We start from the raw sequence: 12336 nt of genomic DNA, 5'->3' as shown, positions 1-12336 counted from the left end.
TCTTACTCTGACTGGCATTGCAAAAAAGGATCCTGTTGTTCTACCCATCCTTGCCAACACTTGGTATTTTCAGACTTCTTAATTTTTGCAAGCTAGAAGGTGTGAAATGGAATTTCAATGTGGTCTTAATTTACATTTTCCTGAAAACTAATGAGTTTTGTGCATCTTTTTCCATGTCTAGTTGCCACTGGTTCATTTGTACATTCTTCTTTTAGACTGAATATTTTCTTATTGATTTTAAAGAATTCTTACACCTTCTATCATACTTTGTTAGTTACATATGTTACGAAACTGTGCAATTTTTGCCCTCATTGGGCCACAATTCTAGTACTGGCTTATTCCATCATACCTTCCTTCCCTGCCCTCGAGCTACTGAGGAATTGAGAAAATAGCAGTATGAGTTTCTAAATGGAGTTTTAATAATTCTATATCCTGAAAAGGATATTTAATATAATTAGATATTTCTTTTTAACATAGATTGGCAGACAAATTTATTGCCAATGTAGTGAAAATCAATTACCATTGTTGAGAATGTAAAATGAAACTCGATAGGGGTGGTGATACCTGAGTGTACTATTTGACAAAACTCACTGAAATTATTATATGTAAATTCTATCCCAAAAATGCTGATTTAAAATTAATAAAATAACAGGTGTAAATTATAACACAGGGAGGTGGTATAGCACATTGGTTAAGGTCTGGTTCTAGAACCAACCTGCCACTTAGCTCTGCCACTTAGTATGTTACCACCTTGGGCAAGTTATTTCATATCTTTAACCCTTGCATTTCTCATTGGCAAAGTGGGGATAACAGCAGTACCTATACTGTTATATTATAAATGTTACAGTTTTCACATTTGGGCAGGTAATCCACTGATAATTTATTTTTGAGTTTGCTGTGAAGTAAGGCTGTAGTCTCATTCTTTTTTCTGAGAGGTAACCAAGTTGTCACAACACTATTTAATTATCCATCCCTGCCCACTGATTTTGAATACTACTTCTGTCATATCAGATTTCCTTATATGCCTCATTTAGTTTCTGGATTCTTGATTGTGTTTCCTTAAGTCTATTGTCAAGCACTGCACCAATACAGTACTACACTGTCTCAATCACTACAACATTATAATTAATCTTGATATATAACAGGAGAAGTTTTCCTTCCCTGTTCTTTGCTGCTATCTTATTGATTCCTGAGCTTTTGTTCTTTCCTATGAACTATAGTCTATCAAGTTTCATGAAACAAAAACAAAAAAATCCTGTTGGAATTCCAGAGAATTCATAGATTTATTTGGGAAGAACTGATAATCATCAACTAATATTGATCCATTAATATGAGCTATCCATTTATATAGATCTTTTATCTTTCAATCACATTTTATAACTTTATAGGTTTTTTCCCAGTGTTACAGTCTGTCTTTTAACAGAAAAATGTAATCTATTTACATTTATTGTCTCTATTGATATTTTTGAACCCATTTCTACTATCTTTTTTGGTCCATATGTCTCCCACACCTTGTCCCCTTTATTTTGGTCTTTTATATCCCTTTAGCCTCTTTTTTTCTCTGTTGGTGTGGAGACTATAGATTATATTTATACCCTTTTAAATTACTGTATCTCTGCACATGACAGAGACCATTCCATTCTCTCCTCACCTTTACTGAGAGTGAAGGGAAAAAGAGTAAAACTAGACAAAAAGGTGAGGAAAGCATAAAAGAGAGGAAAAGAGCCAGTGATGACATACTTTGAAGTGGGGGACCAAAACTGAATTCTTCAAAGGAAGAAACTGAACGCTTTCCTTCCTCGTGCAGTTCCTCCTCTCATCACATATTTAGATAGGCAGTGCCATTTTTAGCTTATAGGTTATATGATTTTCAGCATTTCCTTTATACTTCTCAGTCATTCAAGGTAATCAAGGTCTCTTTTTATTATAACTGTTACTCTTAAAATGGTTTACCAGCTATGTTGAACTCATCTTACTTTTAGGTGAGTTATTTTAGTTAAAGCACTACAAGAATTTGTCACCAGCAAACATTTAAGGTAATTGGGTACAGAGTTACTGGAAGACAGTACGTTTAATTTCTTTTAAAAAATTTATTTATTTATTTTTGAGGTAAAGTTGATGGATAATATTATGTAAGATTCAGGTGTACAACACAGTGATTTACGGTTTTCAAAGGTTATACCCACATTCACAATTATAAAATATTGGCTATATTCTCTGTTGTACAATATATCCTTGCAGTTTACTTATTTTATACATAGTTTGTATCTCTTAATCCCCTACCCATGGACAGTACAGTTAATTTCTTAAACTTAGAAAAGACCGATTGAAATAAAGTAGTATTTGCATCACATTTATTTACCATATAAAACAAAACAAGATGTAGAGTTTAGAAGTTCCTAAAAAATATTTAATCATAATAACAATGCATAAACTTTGTGTGGGGGGGGAAAGTTTATTTCTAACTTGCATATTTGAAACTTTTACTTCGCAAGGAGAAGACCAGATATCCTTTCACAATATCTTTACACAAAGCTTTCAGACCACGTTTCTCATATAGTTTTATTTAACACTTTAATATTTTTAGATTGTTTAAGATTTATACACTAGCAAGTCTATGTTTATATGGACCGAGAGGCATATCTTTAGAGAACACTTTGTCCTATACATTCATGATCCATTAAACACCTTAAAACCATTATCATTTATATTGGCAAAATTAGCCTAGGTTTACAAAGTGAAAAGTGAAAGGCCCCATATTTCAGAAAATCAGAAATAGAAACTAAGGTTGATAAAAATTAATGATTAAAAAATATAATGCAAATAAACAAACATCAAATGAACAACTGGGAAGTTTGTTCAGCAATAGTGAGATTGGTCAGTGTTCCCATAGAAAACACAGGCACAAAGCAGTGAAGAACTGATCATGGCCGTAATGACACCCATCAGGCAAATATCACTAAGTTTGTTCTCTTCTATTCCCATATTCTTTAAGTCAGCACTCATGGATATCTACTGCTCGTTGTTCTTGAGGGACTCTCAAATGTTAAAGAAAAATAATCAGTTGATCCATTTTTAATGTTTTATAGTTCTCAGCGTGTAAATCTTTCACCTCCTTGGTCAGGTTTTATTCCTAGGTATTTTTTTTTTTTTGGTGCGATTTTAAAAGGTACTGTTTTTTTACATTCCCTTTCTGACATTTCATTGTTAGTAAAACAAAACGCAACCGATTTCTGAATGTTAATCTTGTATCCTACTACTTTGCTGAATTCATTTATTAGATTTAGTAGTTTTTGTGTGGAGTCCTTAGAGTTTTCTATATATAGTATCATGTCATCTGCATATAGTGACAATTTTACCTCTTCCCTTCCAATTAAAAAAAAAAAATTATTTATTTGGCTGCACCGGGTCTTAGTTGCGGCACGCAGGATCTAGTTCCCTGACCAGGGATGGAACCTGGGCCCCCTGCATTGGCAGCATGGAGCCTTAACCACTGGACCACCAGGGAAATCCCTTTTATTTGCTTTTCTAGTCTGACTGCTGTGGCTAGGACTTCCAACACTATGTTGAATAGAAGTGGCGAGAGTGGGCATCCTTATCTTGTTCCAGATTTTAGTGGGAAGGCTTTCAGCTTCTCACCATTGAGTATTTTTTTTTAAATAAATTAATTTAATTTATTTATTTATTTTTGGCTGTGTTGGGTCTTCGTTGCTGCGTGCGGGCTTTCTCTAGTTGCGGCGAGCGGGGGCTACTCTTCGTCGCGGTGCGCGGGCTTCTCATTGCAGTGGCTTCTCTCGTTGTGGAGCACGGGCTCTAGGCGCGCGGGCTTCAGTAGTTGCGGCACGTGGGCTCAGTAGTTGTGGCTCACGGGCTCTAGAGCACAGGCTCAGTAGTTGTGGCACACGAGCTTAGTTGCTCCGCGGCATGTGGGATCTTCCCGGACCAGGGATCGAACCTGTGTCCCCTGCATTGGCAGGTGGATTCTCAACCACCGCGCCACCGGGGAAGCCCACCATTGAGTATTATACTGGCTGTGGGTTTGTCATAAATGGCTTTTATTACGTTGAGATATGTTCTCTCTTATACCCACTTTGGTAAGAGTTTTTATCATGAATGGATGCTGAATTTTGTCAAGTGCTTTTTCTGCATCTATTGAGATGATCATGTGGTTTTTGACTTTTCTTTTGTTAATGTGGTACATTACATTGATTGATTTGCGTATGTTGAACCATCCTTGTGAACTTGGGATGAATCCCACTTGGTCATGGTATGTATTCTTTTTTATGTGTTATCGGATTCAGTTTGCTAATATTTTCTTGAGGATTTCTGAATCTATATTCATCAAGGATATTGGCCTGTAATTTTCTTTTTTGGTGGTATTTTTGGTTTTGGTATCAGTGTGATGGTGTCTTCATAGAATAAAGTCAGTTTATCCACTTCACAGTTTTGGTGAAAGCGCATCCCAAATTTTGGGAGCCATTAAGATTGATCACACTTTGACAATGAAAGAGTGTCACATTAGTAGAAGCTTTAGCATATAATTTATTCAGTGCTGTACATAATCACACTGTTTTTTTAATGCCAAACAATGCTGTTTATTAATTATTCTTGATATTGTTGTAATACAAGGTTAATGTATTCATGTAAATATCTAAGTAGTTTTATTAAACACAAAATGCTTCAGAGTACTTCATCTACGATTCTCCATAGGAAGCATACAAGTAATATAATCAAGATCTTTAACTAGCTTTCTACTCTCCCTTTCATGCCTCCAGTAACGGAGAGCACACTGCACACATGGGACTGTCAGTCTCAATGTTGAACAACTTCAGGTGTTAGAAAGTTTTCCCTAACACTGAATAAAATTGTCTTTGCTATGACATCTACTTATTGCTCTAGCCTTGCATTTCACAGTTAAGATAGAAAAATCAGTATTCCTTCTCCCATATGACAACTCAAATTATATTAAGACAGCTGTTTTGTTAGTTTTTTTCCCTATTTTTCTAATCCAATCCCTCAAATTATTCCTTGCCATACACTAGTTTTCCTCAAGATATATAAAAGAGATTGTTGTGTCCCCCTAAAAAAGATATGGTGACCTTATTTGGAGATTGGGTCTTTACAGAGGTAATCTAGTTAAAATGAGGTAATTAGGGTGAGCTCTAATCAGTATGACTTGTATCCTTATAAAAATGGGAAATTTGGACACAGAGACAGGCACAAAGGGAGAATGCCAGGTGAAGATGAAAGCAGAGATCAGGGTGATGATTTACAAGCCAAGGAATGCAAAGAAGGCCAAAAAAACACCAGACTAGGAGAGAGACATGCAACAGGTTCTCCCTCACAGACTGCAGACGGAAGAACCCTGTTGACACAATACTTTTCTTTTGTTTAAGCTATCCAGTTGGTGGTACTTTGTTGTAGCAACCCTAGAAAACTAATACATTACTCAGAAATGTGACATGACAAAAGGTTAAGGAAATTTTCCACAGCCAAACTGCTTGGTTTTATTTATGGGTGAGAATAATTCCTTCCTAAAATGGACATATCATTATTGAAAATATTAATGCTCTCAGCAATGATATATTTGAATACATTCTGAAATTATACTCTGAATTTCTGGCCAGTACAAGTCTATTATGTACAGATTTTTCCTATGACTTTCGTTTTCACAATTTTTCTTTGGTAGCTCTGCTTTTGCAGAGTTGATGACACTGTTAATAGTAAAGAAAGCAACATACTTGTAACCTTTGGCTCTGCATTCAAATCCTAATCTAGGACCAGGAAAACTGTAACTTGTAAACCACGTTTCATTCATAAATTTAGAAAAGAAGGACTATAAGAGTGATATGCAGAATATGTGATTATAAAAATTATTTTCAAAGTGTACTGTAACAGCGATTTTCATCAGTGTGGGGAAATTCTCTATAAATACTGAAATAGAAATTAATTCTGAAATAAGTAATAAAAAATTATGACAGATTGATCAGCAACAGTATTTTATACAGAAAATTCTTAAGCGAGATCCTAAGATGTTTATGAATTTCCATATATTATTATGGCCTATAATTTCTCCCATGGAAGCAGCAAAGAGTCAACAACAAAGCCATTTTCAGATGGGGATGCTGAGCAGACTGTATCTGGTAGAGGACCACACCAAGAGAGCCTGGCAACACCTGGAGACACTTTTGGCTCTTAAACCTGTGCGGGTGCTACTGGCATCTTGTGAAGAGAGGCCGGGGATGCTGCTAAACCATCTACAAGGCACAGGACAGCCCCCATAAGAAGGAATTATCCAGTCCAAAATGTCGATAGTGCTAGGTTAAGAAACCCTGACATATTTAAAGGATCTTCAAAGGAAATAAAAAACACTTTGAATATCGATATGAATAGCTGTATAATATTCTAACATTAGCTAGTCTGCTCTTCAAATAATCTTTAGCCATGGTTAAATAATTTCATTCCAACTGCTACTGTTGTCTCTGTCCACAGTATCTTAGTGAGTACGCCATCTCACCAGATTTTTAGTCATAGTGGTCTCTGTAATTCCAACATGACTGAAGCTGGTCAATTTACTTCAGTAATAGAGGTAAATACGCTTAAACCCTTAACGGACAGTTTTGTAAAAATAAAGACACTTATAACAATAATTTTTATCTTTAACCTTTCATTTAACTTCAAAAAATGCTATGAAAGGGGTAGTTTAGGGCAAATGCATAACCAATGATATAGAAATAAGCTCATGTTCTGCTAACAGAGACTCAGCAGTCATCTTTTTCCATATGATGACTACAACAGTAATATCGTATTTATTTAAGACATTTAAGTTACCCACTTATGCTATTATTATTGTAATGTACTATTTAAACATTTAAATCTATACTGAAAGAAGAGAATATAAAAATCTCTACCCTAAAAGGGTTAAAAAATCTAGTGCAAAAAGAAATAGCTAATATAGCAGCAGTGACAAAAAATGGACAAAAGCAAATTGTTTTTGAAATGAAGGCTAATAAAGGAATCTTGTTGGAAGTTCTGGCCTATGCAATGAAAACAAGACCCAATAGTTTAGGATGTGTTTTCTGTCTTAATGAAGCAAAAATGACCTCTTTCAGGACATTCACAACAAATTACATGTTTAAGATTTTTAACTTGTCCAATTTCCTTGAAAAATTCATTGCTCCTATTTTCCTTATTTCCCATGGTCTAATAGCAGTAAGTATCCTATTCTTAGACACAACTCATGAACATTTACATGATGGAGCTCATCAAAACTGGTAAATAAAGTTAAAATCTACCTTAACGTAATTGAAAGAAACAATTTTAGCCATCATTGAGATTTTACAACCATTTAAAAATATTTAAAGCACATATGAAGGAAGAAAAATATCACTAGTAAATTGTGACTGCACTCCAAGTTCCCAAGGATTTAAAAATTACTCAAGATCTTTTTCATTAATCCTGTCATAATCTTAACCAACACATACACGAAGGGTAGAAACAGGTTGCTTTTGTAACAATACATTTCAGAGATGATGCTGGCTTGGACTAAGGTAATGTAAGTAAAGGTGGTGAGAACTGGGTGGATGCTGGGTATATTTTGAAGGTAGAGTCAACAAGATTTACTGTAGTATTCAAGGCAGGGAACAAGAGAAAAAGAAGAATCAAGGATGATGCCAAGGTTTTTGGCTTGAACTACTGAAGGACTGAGTTGTCATTAATTGAGCTGGGGCAGGCTGCCACAGTCAGATCAAAAAGGAAATTCAGGAGTTCAGTTTTGGATATCTTAAGTTCAAGATGACTTCTAGATGTTTCCAAGTAGAGTTAAGTAAGCATTTAAAAATGTATATGATCATGAGTTCAGCAGAGGTCTGGGTTGCAGATATAAATTAGCAAGAGTCCTCATAGGCGTGTAGATAGACGAGAAAAAAGGTTTGAGAACTAAGCCCCTGGACACATCAATTTTAGTAATTCAGGGCATGTGGAGGAGTGTGGCAAGGGAGACTGGGCAGGGAGTGGCCAATGAGTTATGAAGAAAACAAAAAAAGCAAGGTTTCTGGGAAACCAAGTGAAGAAAGTACTACAAGGAGAGAATGAGCAATTGTATCAAAAGCTGCTGATAAGTCAGATGAGGACCAGTTTGGCCATGTGGAGGCCACTGCTGACCTACGGAAGGGTAATTTTAGTGGAGTGGTTGGTGGCAAAGCCTAAATGGTAGGGGTTCGCGAGTGACCCAAAGGAGAGAAAGTGGAGAAAGTGTATATAGACTATCTTTTGAGGAGATTTTTGCTTTAAAGAGAGGGAGAGAAATGGGTAAATGAGATGAAAAGTATAGTAGGCTGAAAGAGGTTTTTTTTTTTTTTTTTTTAAGATGGGAGCAACAATAGCATGTTTGCATGCTGACAAGAAAGATCTAGCAGAGAGGGAAAACAGACGAAGTTGGAAAGAAAGGGGAAAACTGCTGGAGTATGGTTTTTTAGGTATGTTAATTTAGACTCTAAAGATACCCATTAAATATAATGGAAGAGGATCAATTAAAGAAAGAAGACTGAGGTTTTACTAGTACTGCCAGATAATAAAATTATGGTAAAAGGAAAATTAAAATGTGTTTAAGATGTAAAAAGGGAAATGCAGATTTATGGAATTTAAAAGGAATTCTCCAAATTTATCTAATTCTATATGACAAAGTAGTGCTAATCAAATATCTGGAGTAAATACTTCATATTTAGAAGTGAAAAAGAAATCACAAAGTAAAAAATGAACATGCTGAACTGTGAACTGCATTTAAACTATAAACTCTCTATATAAGTAAAAGTAAAATATCTAAAGAGAAGGACGGAGAGATTGAGAAACATACTTGCATCAGATAGGATTTAAGGCTAATTTCTTTATTATGTAAGGAGCTCAGACAAACAAGTAAATTATCAGCTAACCAAGAGATAAATGGGTAAAGTGCATAAAGATCATTTGCACAATATGTGATATAATTAGTAAATATTAGAACAAATATTAAGCCTTGCAAATAAGAAACAAAATGCAAAAAAAACAGTGAGATCTGTTATATTCATTAGGAAAGTATAAAAAAAATTAAAGCCTCCTAGTCTGGCTACACTGTCATAAAGACAGTACTCATACATTGTTGGTGGCAGTGAAAAATACTAATATCCTTCTGGACAGCAATTTGGAAATTGGTATCAATGGTCATAAAAATATTTATAGCCTTTGACTCAGAAATACTCCTCTTGGATATTTATCCTAAGGAAATACTAAAAAGTATATATAAATGATGTCCATTGCAGCACTAAAATTACATTGTAGCATTAACTATGATAATGATATTAGAAATGATCTAAAAGGAAAATTAAAAAATGGAAGAATGGCTATGAAAATTATGAATACTGGCCTAATCAAACAGAAGATATAAGATTTCAGAGCAACGTAGAAGATGCTTACCATATAACAACAGCAGTGTAAAAAATATTTTACTATGGGCTTCCCTGGTGGCACAGTGGTTGAGAATCTGCCTGCCGATGCAGGGGACACGGGTTCGAGCCCTGGTCTGGGAAGATCCCACATGCCGCGGAGCAACAAGGCCCGTGAGCCACAACTACTGAGCCTGCGCGTCTGGAGCCTGTGCTCTGCAACAAGAGAGGCCGCGACAGTGAGAGGCCCGCGCACCGCGATGAAGAGTGGCCCCCGCTCGCCGCAACTAGAGAAAACCCTCGCACAGAAACGAAGACCCAACACAGCCAAAAATAAATAAATTAATTATTTAAAAATTTTTTACTATACTTTTAATTACAAGTATGTCACCTACACAAAGAGACAGAAAGAAAAATGTAAACTGAAAATAGTTTAAACATTCAGTATGCTGGGACTATAGCGAAATACGTGCTTCCTTGTTCTAGTAACAACTACTAACAGTTACTGAATACTTACCATCTACCTGATGATTGAGAATGGACATTATTGTATGCGAGCACATTTAATCTTATGGGGTAGGCTACAGCCAATACTAAATGGCAGAGCTGATATTTGAATTCAGGCAATCAGTCTTTAGTCCTGATCTTCACCACGATCTATGTTGTATACACAAATTAAGAAAAGGTAGAAAAATGGGGTTTCCCTCCACCTCTAAGAATCATGTTTTAAAAGGTAAGGTTATGGGTATCACATATTGTATCACATATAATATCATTTGGTAGTCTCAGATTACTATCCCTTAATAATTGCTAACTAACCTTTCCATTTTGCCTGTAAAATTAAGGTAAGTTGATTTTAAACAGACTGGAAAAAAAATGAAAATCCTCTCATAGCATCACAGAATGCTACAGCTGTACAAAAGAGTTTGGAGGGTCTTCACTGGCAGTCCAGTGGTTAAGACTTGGCCTTCCAATGCAGGGATGCGGGTTCGATCGCAGCCAAAAAACCAAAACATAAAACATAAGCAATATTGTAACAAATTCAATAAAAACTTTAAAAATCGCCTACGTCAAAAAAATCTTAAAAAGATTTGAGATTACCAGATCCCTCTACCTCTACAGAGTAAGAAACGGAGGTCTACTATCAGTGACAGGTTGACTCAAGGTCATTCAGCTGGTTAATACAACCAAAGCTAGTTCTAAGTTCCAGGTTCCCAATGATAACAATAATGAGAATCATAGTCCAGTGATACTTCTTGCTATACCATCTTACTCCTCTCCCTCGTTAAAAAAAAAATCTATGTACATATTACGTATTAAGTGCACAACAAATGCCAGGCACCACATTTGGTGTGTTTTAGTTAAACTAATTTAATCTTTACAACAGTTTTAAGGAGGTAAATACTATAACCATTTTAAGACAAGAACAATGAAGCTCAGGTTTAGTATGTTGCCCAGGACCATGCAACTATTAACTGGCATCCAGGTCTGATAACCAAGTCACTGCTCTTCCCAGAAATGGTCTGCCACAGGGCTTGGGGAGAAAGTGCTCATGCACACAGGGAGCTCTGGTTAAAGAGGGTCCTTATGTTCCTTGCACGTGCCACCAGACGTTCATGTTGAGAGAACTGTCTGATCTTTCTTCAGGCTCAGGACTAGCTGGCTGTTCCAGTAGATTAGAAAGAATGTAGTAAATCTATCTGCTGGTGTGAAGAAGGTTTCCAAGTTTGTGTAAACCCTGGGGGTTGATCCTTTGTGCTGTTATGTGTGATCAAGGGAGTAGAAAACATTCAGTGCTTAGAGAGTAGGGGCAAAATATAATGATGCTTATATTCCCTGACAAGTGCGCTTTTTTAATATGCTAATTGTTCAAGGGCTCATGAAATACATTTCCAGACACTTGATAAATACATTCCCATGACCTTTTTTCCCTCATTATTTTGCTCCCTTTCCTTTGCCTCACACTTTCAATTCTGTAGGTTCTAGCATTGTGGGCTTTAATACTCTCTCTCCAGTTAGGGAACCCCTTAAGTGGTCTCCCCATCTTCAGAGTCTCTCCATTCACAACCATCTCACACAGGGAGAGAATCTTCTAAAGCAAGGCCATTGCTGCCTAATAATAGCTATCAATTCTTCATGAAATTCCTTGAAAACAGGCCCCAGCCTACCTTTCCAGCTTTCTCTCTCCTCAGTCTCTTTAGCCCTAGGTAACTAATCTGGGCTTTCCCTCCTCTGTTCTTTGGCTCACAGTGATCCCTTTATCTGGAATCCTCTCCTTTTTCATCTCTGGCTGTCGAATTTCGGTCTGTCCTTTAAGGCCCATCTCAAATGTATCTCCCTTGCTTTCTCTGATTCTCCAACCAGATATATTCCCTTCCTTGTCTAAACTCTATTGCTCTGGGTGTAACTCTTAGAAGACTTGACCTGTACTGCAGGTATCAGTGTATTCCAACTGGCAGTTCCATTAAGATCAGTTATGTGTTAATAACCTTTGTGTTCTAGATAGCACCTAGAAAAGACACTCATACTCATAGTTAATGATCAAAAACAAAAATCTGATTTTGAGTAATGAAAACTAAAAGTGCTTCACAATTTTCTGTCAGTTAAAAAACTGGTTAAAGGAACCCAGAGAATTAAAAAAAAAAAAAAAGTCTTCATGGGATACTTGATTTCTTTCCTAGGTGCTGACACAACAATTGATAGACATCTTCTAGGTCGGGAACCGTATGTCTGTGTGATGAAACTGTAGACTCAAAGAAGGCCCCAAAAGGCTAAAAAATAAAAAAATCTTAAGATATCTTTGCTATGCTTTCATTTCTTGAGTTTTAGTTTTGTACAGATGAACACGGGACACTCTGAAGCTTTAAAGCTAAAAACTATACCGAGGAAGAAAAAACTGATTAAGACAATCAAATGA

The 12336-nt window shown here is 36.0% G+C and overlaps 1 protein-coding gene across 8 annotated transcripts in view; it reads right to left on the bottom strand.

Annotated features, from left to right (window-relative positions):
• The window catches only part of REEP3 (receptor accessory protein 3), a 151526-nt gene that overhangs the window by 137865 nt on the left and 1325 nt on the right, over window positions 1-12336 (bottom strand). The window lies entirely within an intron of this gene.

Source organism: Balaenoptera ricei, chromosome 16 (assembly GCF_028023285.1).
Source record: "Balaenoptera ricei isolate mBalRic1 chromosome 16, mBalRic1.hap2, whole genome shotgun sequence".
In the NCBI taxonomy this organism is placed as follows: Eukaryota; Metazoa; Chordata; class Mammalia; order Artiodactyla; family Balaenopteridae; genus Balaenoptera; species Balaenoptera ricei.
This window is presented reverse-complemented; position numbering and strand designations above follow the sequence as displayed.